The sequence below is a fragment of the Lygodium microphyllum genome, chromosome 24 (genome assembly GCF_053477565.2).
Source record: "Lygodium microphyllum isolate KBCC chromosome 24, Lygodium_microphyllum_v1.1.10, whole genome shotgun sequence".
NCBI classification, from domain to species: Eukaryota; Viridiplantae; Streptophyta; class Polypodiopsida; order Schizaeales; family Lygodiaceae; genus Lygodium; species Lygodium microphyllum.
This window is the reverse complement of record NC_141158.1, coordinates 25,658,628-25,677,436: the sequence shown is the minus strand read 5'-3', so window position 1 is coordinate 25,677,436 and position 18,809 is coordinate 25,658,628.

Genomic DNA, 18,809 nt, shown 5'->3' with positions numbered 1-18,809 from the left:
TGACATACACCGAACAACTAGTCTCTATTAACCAAGATTCAAAAAGTTGCCACTTATTATCAGTGGCTCTCGACAAATGTACCCCATGTTGGGACAAAAAATGGACCCGATACTAGCTTTAGGGTTATAGCCACCCAACAAACCACCCTCACAGTCTCGCAGCTTAGGAACATCTTGAGGCTATATACTAATCTAGCTTAATCACACATTTGTATCGATTTGTAGTCCAATGATCTTTCCCATCCCAACTCCAACAAAGGGAGTATCCAACACATACATGTGACTAACACCTCATTGCACATGCATACAAAGTAATCCCCAATCAATCACACTGTGGCTCCTATGGCTGTCCTACACCTCAAGGATTGACCCTAGGATGCATCGTCTAGACATAAAACACAAGTGTAACATTATCCATTATTTTGATAAAGCATTCTAGGAGATTATTTTGTTTTCTCACATAAGAGCTCCCCAACAATATTGTTCTATCGTATCACTTAGGTATCCTCACACTCTCATCGTTGGTCAATAGTTTTAGCAACCAATTGCAATGCATCCAAGAGGCTTCCTTTTTCTTGATACTATATATAAGAATTCAAATGCAAGGTGCTCAAACAAATTAACCATAAATCAGCCAATGTGTCATGTGAAAAAAATATTCTTTCAATGATTTTGTTTCTAATGAAGCTTAGAAACAACACAAACTAATTTGTGCTATTATTCCTTTAAATTTAAATGAAGTGAGTCTTATATGTCATGATATGCATAGAAATCAAAATTTAATTGATAATTAACTTCGATAACCCCTTTTTCCCTACCATTTAGGTTTTGCAATCGTGCACTGGTTTAAGAGGGTGTTTCATGTCATTTTTCCCATGTAGAAAAGCCATAAACACACACTTTCACATAAAGATGGAGGTAGACTAAGGAAAATCCACATGCCCTACCTCCATATACATCCACACACATAAACCTAATTTATAGTAATTTTTTACTAATAAAAACTAACATTTTCAATTAAAAAACCAATTTCATTATTTTTTATTATTTATTTACTATTAATTACTAGTTTTTCTTATTTTCATATTTATGAAGCTTGGGTGGATTAGCATTATATTCAGTATAACTCCATAGGAACACCATTTAAACCATGAAAATCTATGAAATTGTCATTTTTCTACTAAACCCCACATTGCGAGTTTTACGATTTTGATAACTATGGATTTTTTAATTGATTAAATATTTAGAGGGTGAATGGGTATCCCTTCTTTATAAATAATGTGCCCAAGTAATACTCCTCTCTTGGGAGCAAGAATAGGTTTGAATGGATTCAATGACACACCAAATTATTGACATCTTTGAAAGCATAATCTAAGATGTATAAATAATTTTCCTTTTAACCAAAAACATAGAAGTCTTGCTAAAACTCCCTCATAAAAATTGTAAGATATGGATCAAAAGTGGAAATGGGTTAGTGATTGTAGTTGCATTCAACTTTTTCTAGTCCACACATACCCATACCTTCACATTATTTTTCGAGAAAACGATAATGGGTGACAAAAGCATACTTTCATTCACAAGTCAAATAAATCCCACTTTAAGAATCTTGACAATAAGCTCTTTCGCTTGTTTCTCATACTTGGAGTTCATCTTATACTACTTTTAAACAATGGGCTTGGCACTTTCTTTAAGATTAATCTGATGTTGTCATACCTTACGGTCAAATCCCTTCATATTAGTATACTTCCAAGTAAAAATGTCTTGAAACTCTTGACACCACCATACCAACTATTGCTTATAATCTTCATCCACATAGATGCTCACCTTAATGGGTTTGGAATCATCCATACAATCTAAGTTTAGCTATTATACCTCATGTTTTAGTACCCTTACCGATATGTTTAAAGTGTGCTCAAACTTTAGCTCTACTTCAATAATGGCTTGTTGATTGGCCTTGGTCAAAGCCTTTAGATTATCTATTTGTTGGTTATCTTTTGATTTTTGCAACTCCTCACTAGGATTATTACATTCTTGCTTAGGAATGTTGACTTTTTCTTTAGAATTTCTACTTTATTGCATGGGATTATCAAATTTTCATGTGAGTCACCTAAAGGAAGAATTGATGGTTCCTTCCAATCACTTGTATCCCAACTTTCCACAAAGCCTTCCCCCCCTCAAGATGACATAAGACATAATACATTGTTTCTTTGTCACCAAGTATCCACGTGCTACATAAAATAGCAGTGATCTACTTCAATATGTTTCTGGTAGTCATCATCGTCATATTGAATTAACTTGTCTAAATCAACAATAAAATTGTGGCCTTTTCTTCACATTCCTTATCCACATTAAACATGGCAATACCATACAATAAGCAATAAGGCTTGCTAATCATCCGCTAGTGTTGTAGTCGTGACCATATGTGATAGAGAGAGAGGGGGGGGATGGTCCATTGCATCTATGATGCCTTTACTCCTCTAAATGAGACAAATTGGTTGTTAATCAAAGAATACCTAGTGTTGATATATTGGCATGCCATAACTTTGTTTGAAGCACTGGCTACTTTGAGAGAGGAGTTGAGAACAACACACCCTCTTCATTGTGGGTGAGCCTTAAAAGCCACCAAAAATCTTGAGCACCCCCATGGTTTTGATGATATGCCTTTGGCATCACCACTCTCATCACATTTTACTAAAAGCTTATGGTGTTATCATGCCTTTCAAAACATGTTTGGGTGACTCCTTAACAAGGGTGTATTTGAAGATTGAGTCTTGTTATTCTACACCATTTTCTCACTCACATCAATGAACAATGTTGATATCAATACCTAGTCTAACAAGTAACTCATGTTTGTGGTATATGACTTTGGCCTCATATGTATATGGCTTTGCAACTATGTTCTTTAAGCTTCTCTAAAACCCTTTGGTGAAGGACAATGGGGATGGATGCAACTACATTGAAGGATAGGGAAAATTAAAATCAATAAGATACTATAAACTTGATTAAAATTTGAAAGAAAAAGTGGCTCTAGATTATACTAGCCTAGAAATCTAGCATTTGAAAGTACCATCTTATGTGATAAACTAATTAAATTAATATAACACTAGGTGTCCATTAACTAGGGTTGAATAGATTGATCTATATTTTCACTTTCTTAGTGGTTTCTTGGATTTTGGTTTACATTGTTAGGGAGAAAGGGAAAATATAGTGCTCTCTAACTTGTACTTAAGATGTTGGTCCTTTAGAATCTCTCTAGAGCTGCACCTTACTATTGATAAACCATTTGAGGTTCTCTTCTCATGTCCCATGTCATTGCGTACTTTAAAAAGATAGAAATTTGCTAAAAGGTTACTTTTCTTGTTGGAAAAGATAAATCATATTACTACAAATAATAATGAGAATAGTTTTCATGATCATGACAGTACCCACTGTGACTTCTATGTTACTCAACATCACAAGTTTATTGTCTTATGATGATAATGAAGAACACTTGCAAATGTCTCACTAACATGGGACAAGGGTTCATTAGTTGCCATTTGAGTGTGTAGTACTCATCATGAATACCTTTTTTTACATGTCTACTGTAAGAAGCTAGGAATAACAAATAAGTGTTAATAATGTTGATATTATGCCATGTCACACTGACATTGGTATAAAAGGAGAGAAGATGTAAATTTTCACATCTTTTTGACACAGTAATACAATTACAATCTTTCTCTCCCTTCTTGCTCACAGCTTCTATGGCTTCCCCTTCTTTCTTGTCTTTCTCTCTCTAAATCTAGTCTTTCTCTCTCCTCGCCACTCTTCTTCTCTCTCTTCCTGCAGTCTTTCTCTCTCTTCTGCAGTCTTCTCTCTCCTCTTTCTCTCTCCCTGGTTCTCTTTCTGACAAGTGGTATCAGAGCTTGAGTCTTTGATCCATTATTTTCTTCCATTTTCAGTCCCATTTTCCTATTTCAAAATCAATTTCAGACAAAAATGGTATAAGACAGTGACTAGTGGAGTGCTGTAGGACATCTACAATTAGTAAGAGACTACATCTGTAGATATCCAAGGTCAGATATGGAGGATAAAGGCTTAAATGGCTGGATGTCATCAAATTTCATGCAAAAATGGAGGTAACTAGGGTAAAGGATGGTTAACCGAGCTTAGTTAGAGGCTAAACTACAGTTACTTTTCAAAAGAGAGCTTCTCTTCTCCTTCAAGCTTTTGGCTGAAGCTTTCATGGTGGCTGTTAAGAAATCCCCAAATACTTCTCTCTACTGAACACTTCTCACTGTCAAAGCATGAGGCAAAGGATCTTTGTTGCATGAGCTTCAGGAGGAGTACCATGGTTGATGTGTGCTGCTGATTATCAGCCAGGAACAGCCCGAAAAATGCACTGAATTCCCTGCTCTCTCCTCCCTGCTTAGCTTGCTCCAGATCTTCAGCCATTGATCATAACTCTTGAAGGCTTCATCAAGCACTTGTTGACGATAATCTTCAGCCTTTGAAGCATCCTAATCAGTCATTCTCTTGCTCAAACCCTAAAACACAGCAGGGTAGCCATAGCCATAGACCTGGAAGCTCAAATTTCTCAAAATTTTGGACTTCCCTGACCTTCAAAGCTTCTCTAAAGCTAAGTACAAGCTGGATAGACTCCAAGATTGAAGACATTGAAGAGATTTCAGCCCGTGCATGACATTGGAGCTCAAATGGATGGATTATTTTGGGGCTTTTCATCAAGGAGCTTGAATCTTTGATGTTCAAGTGTTCAAGCAAGGCTGGAGCATTGATTCTTCAAGGATTTCATCATATTGAAGCTTGTATGGACTGATTCTATGGAGATTTCAAGGTTTATGACGGATTTATGATGGATTATGAAGAACTTTTGCATCAACGGGGTTGAAGCTGACATCCATCATATTCTTCAAGCTTAATGGAGGTATTTTCCTTTTACTAATCTCTGAAATCTCTCAATAATCCAATTGCTAATGGCTTTTCCACTTGTTGATGGGAGATTATTGATCAATTAATTCACTGGATTGATCAATAGATCAGAGATTAGTGTTTATTCTCCTTAATTTTAGCCTATTTCATTGAATTTCATTTTGATTCAAACCATTACTTCATCATAGGTATCATTTGATCAGCTTGATGCATAACCTTGATTTGTTTTGTTGAATTTCTCTCACCCAAGCTAAAATATTGTAAAAGGGTAAGTACTAGCAATCAGTGAGTCACTGAATTGCATCTGTAAGACCCTTCTTCTATCCCAATTTTTCCAAATCTCATTCAATTGCATTTCATGAAAGGTTGAATGAATATTTCAGAAATGCATATCATGTTGATTGCTTAGAACACTAGCCTCTGCCATGTTGATATTCCCATCGAGGAAAAAGGTGGATGCCGGGGGAGATAGTGGGACAAAAGAGAGGTGACCCTCCCTCACTATCGAAGATCCTGAAGGGGTGCAACCAACCGACCCGGGGGGAACTTTGCCCACCTCCCGATGATTCGGAGCCCATGTAGGGAGCCTGTCATGCCATTTTATCCGTCACACAGGTACAACAAGTGGAGAATTGAAGATTGAAGTCTTTCCAAGGACTCAAGTACCTACAGGACTAAAATAGGGTAAAACAGGGAATTTACAGGTCACTTACAGGGTATTTACAGGTGGTTACAGGTACACCATTCATTGCTGAAGCACAGGTACAGGTACTACAGGGTATCTACAAGTCTTATATACCCTTTTGCAGGGTTTGGTAGCCATTTGGGATTACTATCTTGCATTACAGGGTCAAAACAGGGCACTTACAGGTCTAGACAAGGTGCAAGACTGGACAGTTCAGACTCTGAAATCTAGCTACAGAATTTTTTTTCCTAAACCTGTTATAGCATGCTATAGCTCATCTCGAAGATGGCATTCTTAGCTTCGATTCGCACAAAAAAGTTATAAAATCCGAGTTTCTGAGCCAAAATTATAGCCATTTTTCTTACAGGTACTGCAGGACTGCACTAATATGGCAGGATATAAAGGCAAAAATAAGGTCCAGGAGGATTATGCTCAGCAAATCAGGGATTCCATGATGGATAGCATACTTCAAGAGAACCCTGAAGAGCTTCAACAACAAGGAGAAGTTTGTCTACTCAATGATACTTTGTGTGCCCATGAACAAAGACATAGGGAACGACATGAGGCCATTTTGTCAAGAATGGAGCAGATGGTTTTATCTACTGATCAAATGAAGTCTTCCATTGATAATTTGGTGGATTCAACTACTCAAACCAAGGCTTCCATTGATAAGTTGGTGAAATCTAATGCTCAACTTATGGCACAATTTTCTCAATTCATGCAGTTGCAAATGGGATCAAGAGAAGCTAATGAGAAGGCTTGTTCAAACAGTGGCCTTCCAGTCCCACTTCAGCCATCTAACCAAAATGGTCATGGAAATGGGATTATTGGAAGAAGAGGCATTCCAAATAGTCAGTATGAAGTAGGAGAAGCTTCACAAAGGCATGATGACTATTTGGGCAGTTTGAATGGGGCCAATACTCAAGCTTTTGGATTGCATACTCAAAATTCCAGGGGTACTTTACCAACAGGAAGATTACATAGTAATTCTCATATGTTTGAAGATTTTAGTCTCAATTTGGAGGTTCTGTACTTGGTAATCCTGATCAGCCAATTTTGGGACAGGAACCCTTTCATGAAAGAGAGTTCAAGGACAAAATTATTTTAGCCAAATTTAATGGCCAGTCATCTTCACCATCAGACTTAGAGGAATGGACCTCTAAGATGGAGTCCTACTTTGATATATACCCTAAAACTGATGATATGAAGATTCACTTTGCTTCCTTGCATCTAGAAGGATTTGCCCATACTTGGTGGAGGTATATCAAGAAAGAGAATATATTTGTAGAGAATTGAGAAGCTTTCAAGGCACTTATGGCTGAAGTCTTTGTTTCGCCTCTTGAGAAAGAGAAGTTAGTACGGAGATGGTATGGTTTGGAACAAAGGGGCCTAAGTGTAAGAGAGTATACAAACCAATTCCTCAACTTGACCATGTATGTGGAAAGCATCCGTGAGATGAGGCTAAGCTTCACAAGTTTATGTATGGTTTGGAGCCATATTTGTCAGCTGATGTTATGGCGCAAAATCCTACTTCACTTTTCAAGGCTATTGAGCTTGCGGAGCACTATGGAAGAAAGTATAGGAAAGAATCTTCATTTCAGCCCAGTTATGGACAGCCAATGACTGTTTTAAAGTAGGGACAAGTTGGTAACATTTATGGCAGCAATCATGTGCCTAATGGGAGCTTACACGTACCAACTTATCCTCCATTTAATGCTTCTAGGCCTCAAAGTAATTTCAGGACAGCAAACAGTCCAAAGGTTGAATTCAAATTGGGGGACAACAAGCCTAAGTCCATTTTAGCTCATACAAATCCCGAATCTATTCCCATGGATCTTTACAAGGAAAGGAAGGACAAGGGCTTATGCTTCAAGTGTGGAGAAAAGTATACACTTGATCATGCTTCAAAGTGTGTATACAAAAATGTCAAGCCAAAGCTTCAAAGTATGCTAGTTTTTTAGGACTTTGAAGATGACATAGATGAAGCTAATGCAGTGGCAATCAATGCTGAAAATGAAGATCTTGAGGAGAAAGTTGGACAGGAGTATTTTTATGATCTAGCCGACTCTTTTTCTTTTGATCTAGGTAGAAATGTTCCATTTGACCCTGGTGGATCTTGTGATGAGTCGCTTGCTGCCACTAATTGTTCTATCTCTATGGATGCTTGGATGGGATCTAAGAGCCCTAATACACTTCGTATGAAGGGAAGCATATGTGGAAAGCCAGTGTTCATCCTGATAGACAGTGGCAGTACTCATAGTTTTGTCAATAAGTCCATCATGGACAAGTTAAATTGTGATCCCACAGACTTACAGCAGCCCATTAGAGTACAAGTGGCTAATGGTGAAGAAGAAATCAGCACACAGATTTGCCCACAGGTTTCTTTGCAGTTGGTTGAAAATTTTGAAGTCAAAGTAAACCTGATCACTCTGGAAATGGGGCCCATAGATATTGTACTTGGTTGTGATTGGTTGATGACATTAGGCAGGATCACTATGGATTTCTCACAGTTATATATGGAGTTTATCTCCAATGGATAGCTCATCCATTTACAGGGAATTCCTAGTAGATCTGATTTTCAGCTTATTACCATTCAACAACTCAAAAGAGAGTACAAGAAGCGCTTACAAATATTTGTTTTGCATTTGAACAAAGAAACATAAGATCAGCCCAATAATTCAGTAAACCATCCAGTCTTGATAGCTCTTCTTGAGGAGTATAGAGATTTGTTTGAAGTACCTACTTCATTGCCTCCTAAAAGAGCTGTGGATCACCCCATTGATTTAGAGCCCAACTCAAAGACAATCATTAAGCCACCTTACAGATTATCAAAATGTGAACGAGAGAAAGTAGCCAAGCAAATCAAAGAGCTTCTTGAAATGGGATTCATTGAACCAAGTTCTTCACCTTATGCATCTCCAGTCCTATTAGTCAAAAAGAAAGATGGATCTTTCAGAATGTGCATTGACTACAGGGATCTCAATAAGATAACAGTGAAGAACAGGTATCCTATACCCAGGATTGATGATTTGGTTGATGAGCTTAAGGGGGCTCGATTCTTCACGAAGATTGATTTGAGATCAGGGTATCATCAAATTCGCATGCGAGAGGGTGATGAAGTCAAGACTGCTTTTAGGACTGATCGTGGGCTCTATCATTTCTTGGTGATGCCATTTGGGCTTACAAACGCTCCAGCTACCTTTCAAAACCTGATGAATAAGATCTTGCAACCTTTCCTCTTTCAATTTGTCTTGGTGTTCTTTGATGACATTTTGATCTATAGCAAGACTTTATAGGATCACTTGGCACTTATGAGGAGGGTTTTTGATGTATTGAGACATCATAGGCTTTTTGCTAAGAAGAAGAAGTGCTCTTTCATGCAGACTGAAGTGGAATACTTGGGACATATAGTCAGTGAAAAAGGAATACAGGCTGATCCCAAGAAGGTGCAATGCATAAGAGATTGGCCAACGCCTACTACTACTACCTCTCTTAGAGGATTCCTTGGTCTATCTTCATTCTATCGCCGATTTATAAAGCATTATGCGGCAATTGCAGCTCCTTTTACTGACAGGTTGAAGAAGGAGGCTTTCTTTTGGGATGCTCTTGCAGATAGCAGCTTCAACCAGTTAAAGGAACTCCTTACTTCTGCTCCTATCTTAGTATGCACGGATTTCTCTAAAGAGTTTACTATACAGTGTGATGCTAGTGGTCATGGCATTGGGGCTGTTTTGCTTCAGGAGCATGGAGTAATTGCATTTGAGAGCCGTAAGCTTACAGATAAGGAGATGGCTATGAATGTTTATGACCAGGAGATGTTGGCTATCGTGCATGCAATCAAGAAGTGGCACCATTACTTATATGGCAGCCGATTCAGAGTACATAGTGATCACCGGGTACTCAAGTATTTCCTTACTCAGTCAAATCTCACTCCAAAGCAACGTCGTTGGGTAGCTACATTACAGAATTATGACTTTGACATCACTCATACAAGGGGCAAAGATAACATAGTGGCTGATTCTCTTTCTCGTATGTGGGCCTGCAAAGTGTCAGCCATGACAGAATTACATAATGATTGGATTGAAGAACTACAGGAGGCCTATCTTTTAAATGAGGAATTCAGCCAAATCTTTCAGAAATTACAGCAAGGTCTTATGGAAGAAAACTCGCATTACCAGCTTAAAAATGGTCTTATTTGGTGGAAAGGCAAGATTGTTATTCCCTCTACTTCTTCTTTTAAGCGAAAAATTATGGAGGAGTTACATTCTTCGCCTTTGGCTGGACACTTGGGAGTTTTCAAGACTTATGACAGGATCAGCAAAAGCTTTTATTAGAAAGGATTATTGAAAGATGTCAAGGACTTCGTTATGAAGTGTATGCCTTGTCAGCAAAATAAGGATAGCACCCATAAGCCAGGAGGTTTGTTACAGCCGTTGCCTATTCCTATGGATAAATGGACTCATATTACTATGGATTTCTCTACTGGCTTACCTACTACTAAGAAGGGGTGGAATAGTATTTATGTGGTGGTTGACAAACTCACCAAAGCAGCTCATTTTATCCCAACAAAAATTCAGTTTACTGCTTCTCAAGTGGCCAACCAGTTTATGGAGCATATTTTTAGACTATATGGATTACCTTAGGTGATTGTCCATGATAGGGACGCAAAGTTTATGAGTAACTTCTGGCAGGCGGTATTTACATCTATGGGCACTAAGTTGGCTCCATCAATGGCTTATCATCCCCAAACTGATGGACAGACAGAGAGAGTTAATAAATGGTTGGAGACTTATCTTTGCCATTTTTGCTATGATGTCCAAACCTCATGGGATTCTTGGTTACACCTGGCTGAGTTTGCTTACAACAATTCCACTCATGCGAGCATAGGAGTTTCACCCTTTGAGGCTTTGTATGGTTACAAGGCACCCTTACCCATAGTCATCTTTAATGAAAAGATCAATCCTCATGGGAAGGAGGAGTTGGAAAGAATACATACCCTTCTTCAGCAATGCAAGGTGAATCTAAGGAAGGCTCAAGATCAAATGAATATGTATGCTGATGAGAAGAGGAGGCATTTAGAGTTCCAAGAAGGAGAGCTGGTTTTGTTGAAGGTGCCCAAATCCAAGTACTTTATGTTAAAAGATGGATCCAGTAACAAGCTTGCCCACAGGTTTTATGGCCCTTACAGGATCCTTAAGCGAATTGGAGATTTGGCATACAAACTAGAGCTTCCCTCTTCTACAAAGATTCATAACGTCTTCCATGTTAGTCAGCTCAAGCCCTATTATGGTGATCCAGTGGATATAGTTGATGAGCTGCCACCTATTGATGAAGATGGTCTTGTTCAGTACATCCCAGAGACTGTTATAGGTCAGCGCGAAAAGAAGCTTTGATCACGTTCTATTGTGGAATATTTGATCAAATGGAGAGGTTTACCATCTGAAGAGGCTTCTTGGAGACCTGATTCTATATTGGATGAGTATCCATACTTGAGGGAGACATTGGTGGTGGCTGAAGCCTATTTGCTTATGGAGCTAGTAATGATGCAGACTGGTTCAGGACAGCACGCTATTTTAGAACAGTTTTTATCGTACCTAATTTTCAGAATTAAGCTATCTATATGGGCTTAAAGTACTCTTCAAGAGCTTTGTTTTGATATATGGTACATCTCATTTGGACACTTCTATCAAAAGTTATGGCAGATTTGGTCCAGCAGCAGGGATCGTTATTCAACAAGCTGTCTACTTTGTTCTGGGACTATTTGTTGAAGACTTTATGGCTCCATTTTCTTCTGAAGTATTTCAAATCATGTATATAGTTGGGGCTTACTTCCGTTCTTCAAATTCAGCTCTTGTAGTGGTCATTTTTCATTCATTTCCCATTTGTGAAGCTTTAAAACAGAGTAGTACTCTATTCTATCCATCTTCTTTCTAGTTGTTTCTAGGTTTGTTTTTGAGGACAAAAACTTTTGGAAAGGGATGGATTGTAAGAAGCTGGGAATAACAAATAAGTGTTAATAATGTTGATATTATGCCATGCCACACTGACATTGGTATACAAGGAGAGAAGATGTAATTTTTCACATCTTTTTGACACATTAATACAATTACAATCTTTCTCTCCCTTCTTACTCACAGCTTCTATGGCTTCCCCTTCTTTCTTGTCTTTCTCTCTCTAAATCTAGTATTTCTCTCTCCTCGCCACTCTTCTTCTCTCTCTTCCTGCAGTCTTTCTCTCTCTTCTGCAGTCTTCTCTCTCCTCTTTCTCTCTCCCTGGTTCTCTCTCTAACATCTACAAAATAATAGTAGCCTTTTTGCTATAATCTTGTATGACATGCCACATTTATAAATTTGCTTTTAAAAATTGCAACATTAGTTTAAGATTTTGAAACATCTTGAACCAATATTTGAAGTTATTGTTGAGATATCGAGCTCCACTCGTGATACGCCAGGGTGACCGTTGTATATTTATGTCACCGACTTGTCAGTTGCAGACGCGGTTGGTACACCGCCCATGAATAATAGCTACATGATAGCTATCCTTATCTACTCTAGTTCGTGGCTCAGTTAGTATGCCACCTTAGTTAGTTGAGTTTGGTTTGAGACCCATATATAGGGTTCTTCTATTTCTTTGTACTGGAGTTCTTTTGGCTTACACAACTAAGAAGAGGAAAACTGTTTTCAGCCTCCACCCTTGTGTGTCTTCCCCCATTGTGCAAGCAAGAAAGCTTCAAGCGAGACTCCTTCCTTCTCTCCCACAATCTTGACATGGTATCAGAGCCTTGTTCGTGGTAAGGAGCTCAAGAAAGCAAGCCAAGCTCGCGGTGGTCTGGTAAGAGGAGCAGTGTTGCTTTCATTTCCTGTTTTGGGAGCAGATCTCTGCAGGTAGCACAGCCGGAAATTGCAGGAGTGCATTGTCTCAGGTTGAGACGCCCTTCGCGGTGAAGCAAGAGGGCAGTATATGCTGCGGGTGAGGGCTTTAGCCCTCGGCGACCTTGTTTTTTTGATTTGAGGCCATTTCGGGGCCTGTTTTGCAGACGGAAGTTTTCTGCACGCACTCAAGAAAAGGCTCAGTTTTATGCTGTGCGACCACTGTTCTACAGGTCGGTGAAAAATTACTGTAGAAATTGCATCGTATGCTTGTGCGCAGAGACATTGGGAGTTTCAGAATCATCCTTGGTTCCTGTTTATGCAAAATCGTCACTAGGAAGTGACTGTGTGGTCAAATACCACTTTCGCCAGTTTTGCAGATTTGCCCTTGTGAGGGTGAAGCTGTGTTTTTTGCAGTGACAGAATTTCTTGCAGTATTCTGTAATGGCGTCTGATTCTCTTTCACAGATTGTCACTGAAAAGCTTGACAAGAACAACTTCCAGGCATGGAAGTTTAGAATGACGAATTTCCTTATGGGAAAAGGATATTGGGAATTTGTTGCAGGAAATGAAGAAGAACCAGTTCTTCCTGATGTTCCCAATCAACAACAAATGCAGGCATTTAAAACATGGCATGAGAGAGCCAGGAAAGTTATGTATTGGCTGTCTATCAGTATTTCAGACTCTATGATTGTGCATATTCAGGATGCAAGTACGCCAAAGGAGGCATGGGATACTTTGTCAAAAATGTATAGCACAAATACGCAAGCCAGGAAAATGCAGCTCAAGCAAGAGTTGCATAATGTGCAAAGAGAAAGTATGAGCATCAACGACTACCACATGAAGGTGAAGAAGATTGCAGATGCACTTGCTTCCATTGGGTCGCCAGTGGAAGATGATGATTTAGTTTCCGTGACCTTGAATGGTCTAGGAAAGGATTATGCACAGTTTCGGACATCCATTTCAGTTCGTGAAAGATTTCCTGATTTTGAGGAGTTGATTGCTCTTCTAATTTCTGAGGAACAGAGAAATGGTGGTGCATCTTCTTCAGGAGGAACTTCAAAAGAAGCTGTCTTCTACTCAAATGCTGGAAGAGGTAGAGGCAGAGGTAGAGGAGGCCGATTTGGAGGCCGTGGCAGAAATCAGAATATGCAGCAAACTCAAGAAAACCAGTCCTATGGAGGAGGACGTGGTAACTCTAGAGGCAGGGGGAGCCAAAGAGGTCGTGGTGGATGGCAAAGAGGCCAAAATGCAAACAGTAATGTTGAATGCTACTACTGTGGTAAAATGGGTCATATGGCTAAAGACTGCTATAAAAAGCAGAATGACATCATGAATGGAAAACTGCAACAAGGGAATTATGCATCTTCTAGCAGACAGGGTGATGACAGAAATGAGCATTTGTTCATGGTGCAGCACATGAACAATTCTATGACAAGTGCAGAAGAAAGCAATGATGTATGGTATGTTGACTCAGGTGCATCAAACCACATGACAGGTCATGCAGAATGGATGGAGGATGCAAGGAAAATGGAAAAACCAGGATTTGTGGAGACTGGTGATGATACTGCACATCCTATTGTGCAGATTGGAAAAATTCCCTTGTCTATGCAGGGTGGGAAAAAGAAATACCTGTCCGATGTATTTCATGTCCCGAATATCACCAAGAATCTGGTTTCAGTTGGTCAAATGGTTGAACAGGGCTTGCAGGTCAGATTTAATCCTCATGGATGCTTTGTTGAGGATATGAAAAATAAAGGTCGTTTGATAGCAAAAGGAAAGAAGAAGGGCAGAATGTTTACATTGGATGCAGACATGTCTGAATTGAGTGCAGCAATGTTTGCACATGGGACCGGTGTAGTTGCAGATATTGATATCTGGCATAAACGCATTGGTCATGTTAATGTACAGCGACTTAAATCAATGCAGGCCCAAAATATTGTTGCAGGATTGCCCAAATTCAAGGTTGCAGAAATGCATAAGGTATGTGAAGCCTGTCAGTTTGGAAAACAGGCAAGGAAACCATTTCCTAGACATGTTCAAGAGAGTGAGAAGCCATTGGAATTGATTCACTCTGATGTGTGGACAACTAAAGCTGCATCTCTTGGAGGCTGTCATTATTTTGTCAGTTTTATTGATGACTATAGCAGAAAAATTTGGGTGTATTTTATGAAAAAGAAAAGTGAAGTTTTTGGGCATTTCAAAACTCTTAAAGCTATGGTTGAAAAAGAAACAGGCTTGCAGATAAAATGCCTAAGGTCAGATGGAGGGGGAGAGTACCTCTCAAATGAGTTTGCAAAGTTCTTGCAGGAGCATGGCATAAAGCAGCAATATTCATGCAGTTATACCCCACAACAAAATGGAATTGCAGAAAGGAAAAACAGGCATATTGGAGAGGTATCTCGTGCCATGCTCAATGAAAAAGACTTGCCAGATTTTTATTGGGCTGAAGCAGTTGCTACAGCAGTCTACATAATGAACAGGACTCCCACTACAGCAATACATGGAATGACTCCAGAGGAGAGGTATACTGGTAGGAAACCAGATATTTCTCATTTGAAAATTTTTGGTTGCATTGCCTATGTACATGTGCCAGATGAGCTGAGATCCAAGTTGGATCCAAAAGCTGAGAAGTGCATCTTTATTGGTTACTCTCTGCAGCAAAAAGGGTATAGATGCTATAACCCTTCTACTCGTAAGTTTACAGTGAGCAGAGATGTTGTTTTTGATGAGATGAGTAGCTGGTATAAACCAGTAAATGTGATTGATGATGAAGATGCACAAAATGGTAATGCTACACAGAATTCACAGCAGCAGTCACAAAATATTAGTGGACCTGGAGCGTCCTCTAGCAGTGGTTCACATTCTTCGCCATGGACAGGCAGATTGAGATCAGGAGAATCTTCTCAAAGCAATGCAGATAGTGGTATGCAGGTATCACGAAAAGGAAAAGAGAAGGTTGATCAGCCCATGTTTGATGTGAATGCAGGTCACTCTTATGTGGATGGTGAATCCAGTGGCTCAGAACAGAGCATTGATGATGAGTTGGGTATTCCTTCTATTGTTACACCTGGAGTAAGGAAGACCAGGGATATTTTGAGAGCACCTGGGAGTGAACCTACTTTGCGCAGGTCTACAAGAGCTAGGTATCCTGTGGATAGGCTGAAATATGATGGATTTACAGCCATTCACTATGCATATATGGTCAAAGTGATACAGGAACCAGAACCCACATCTTTTGAGCAAGCCATGGGAAAAGAAAAATGGGAGAAAGCCATGGATGAAGAAATGGATGCCTTGGAAGCAAATGCTACATGGGAGTTAGTACCTTTGCCTAAAGGTAAGAATGCAATTGGCTGTAAGTGGGTTTATAAGGTGAAGCACAATGCTGATGGTTCTGTGAACAGATACAAGGCAAGATTAGTAGTCAAGGGGTATGCACAAACATATGGCATTGACTATGAAGAAACATTTAGTCCGGTTGCAAGGATGGCAACCGTAAGAGCAGTCATTGCTATGGCTGCATCAAAGGGATGGTCTTTACATCAGATGGATGTAAAGAATGCCTTCTTGCATGGTGATTTGCAAGAAGAGGTCTATATGGAGCAGCCACCAGGTTATGTGCATGCTTTTCATCCTGAGTTTGTTTGCAGGTTGAAGAAAGCCTTGTATGGCTTGAAGCAAGCACCTAGAGCATGGTCTGACAAGATAGGACAGTATCTTGTCACTATTGGCTTTCAGATTTCCAAGGCAGATTTCTCACTTTATGTGAGAAAAACAGAGAAAGGTATTATGCTACTTGTCATTTATGTTGATGATTTGATTATGACAAGTGACAGTGATGAAGATATCCTTCATGTGAAAATGCTATTGAAGCAGAAGTTTGAGATGAAGGATTTGGGAGAGCTGCGTTATTTCTTGGGCATTGAGGTGATTAGATCACCAAGTGGGATACAGCTCTTGCAGAGGCAGTATGGATTGGACATGCTGTCCAAATATGGGATGACAGGCTGTAAGCCTATTTCAGTTCCTTTGGAGCAAAATGTGAAGCTGAGCACAGATGCAGGTGAGCTTCTAGAAGACCCTACTATGTACAGACGCATAGTAGGAAGTTTGATTTATATGACTATTACCAGGCCAGATTTGAGCTATGCTGTTGGATTGGTAAGTCAGTTTATGCAGGCTCCAAGGAAACCACATTTGGATGCGGCTAGACGCATACTTAGGTATGTGAAGTCCACATTGCAGTATGGACTATTTTATGAGACTGGGGTTCAGATACAGTTGCATGGATACACTGATGCTGATTGGGCTGGTAGTATTTCTGATAGACGATCTACCAGTGGATATGTATTCTCTTTTGGGAGTGCTGCAGTCACTTGGAGCAGCAAGAAACAGCCTACAGTTGCCTTGTCGAGCACAGAGGCTGAGTACAGGGGTGCAGCAATGGCTGCATGTGAGGTAGCTTGGTTGCATAAGCTACTTTATGATATGCATCAGTCTACAGATGGGCCAGTTGTCATTTATTGTGACAACATGAGTAGTATACACTTGGCAAATAACCCAGTCTATCATGCTAGAACAAAGCACATTGAGGTGCATTATCACTATGTGCGAGAGAGGGTTTTACTAGGTCTTATTGATCTAGTTTATGTCAGCACAGAGGATCAGGTAGCTGACATATTCACGAAGGCATTGGGCGCAGAGAAGCTGCGCAAGTTCAGAGACCTGCTTGGTGTGCAGGAATTGGGATTGAGCTCGAGGGGGAGTGTTGAGATATCGAGCTCCACTCGTGATACGCCAGGGTGACCGTTGTATATTTATGTCACCGACTTGTCAGTTGCAGACGCGGTTGGTACACCGCCCATGAATAATAGCTACATGATAGCTATCCTTATCTACTCTAGTTCGTGGCTCAGTTAGTATGCCACCTTAGTTAGTTGAGTTTGGTTTGAGACCCATATATAGGGTTCTTCTATTTCTTTGTACTGGAGTTCTTTTGGCTTACACAACTAAGAAGAGGAAAACTGTTTTCAGCCTCCACCCTTGTGTGTCTTCCCCCATTGTGCAAGCAAGAAAGCTTCAAGCGAGACTCCTTCCTTCTCTCCCACAATCTTGACAGTTATGGTGGGTAAAAATGTATTGACATTTCTATGTTTCTGAGCACTACATACAATATGTATTTAGAGATGTGCTCAAATGGATAAAATATTAACCATCTTGTAGCTCTACATTAATAGGCGTAATTATTTGTATTCTTCGGTAGAAGAACAACACCCCTCTAAATTTACATCTCAAGTTTAGATGTGGTAGATTGCTACTATGTGTACTTGTTAAATGATTTCAAGCTTTCCAAGATGAACTACCTTCTTAATGGTGCTTTAAGATCACGATAGTATGGTGGGCACATGGAGTAATCAATTTAATATGATATATCATTGTTGGTTTCAAGTAAAGGTCAAAAATATTATTTATCTTATTCATTACACTACTTATGTCCATTGTTTTATTTATCACACTTGATCTTGTAAAGAAAACATTTATTTTATTTTCCATTTGTTCCTCTAAGGTAAACATAAAAGCACTTGTAATCTCTTTTTTAATTAAAGGATTATTTAATCTATGGACAGTAAATTAAGGCTAAGAGTTATTGTTGGCATACTTTACAAGAAATGAATATCAACAGTTAGGAAAAGTGATATTATTATATACATTGTTTCAAGTTTCTCTCAACTAATGGGTATGGAGTGCTTGTATAGACAATTATTTTATTCTCTACCAAAAATAGCACAATTTATTGAAAGTCATGTGGATCAACTGCTTTGACATCTAAATTTTCATATTTTTAAGAGTCTAAATATGCATAGAATAGAAGACTATGGGGAGGCGAGATGTAACCTGACTATATTTAATCTACCATTCAAGTACTAACTAGTACCTACTCTTTCACTTTAAAGATAAGGCAACAAACTACAATCCCTTACTGTTTAAGTAAGGGCACGTGTTTCTAATGAGAACTGGCACATTATTATCAAAGTTGATATCATATGTGTAGCATGCGGTGCAAGTTCTTATTTATAGAGATGCATATGTATTTTTTTGCATTAAATATATAAACATGAGTGCATAAGAGTACCTCTCAAGAGTCCTCTTAATATAGTAGAACATTGAAGTTATGTATTGCATAATGCTTGAGCTTATATGAGAGAGAGAGAGAGAGAGAGAGAGAGAGAGAGAGAGAGAGAGAGAGAGAGAGAGAGAGAGAGAGAGAGAGAGAGAGAGAGAGAGAGAGAGAGAGATGTGTGTGTGTGTGTGTGTGAGTTTTTGTG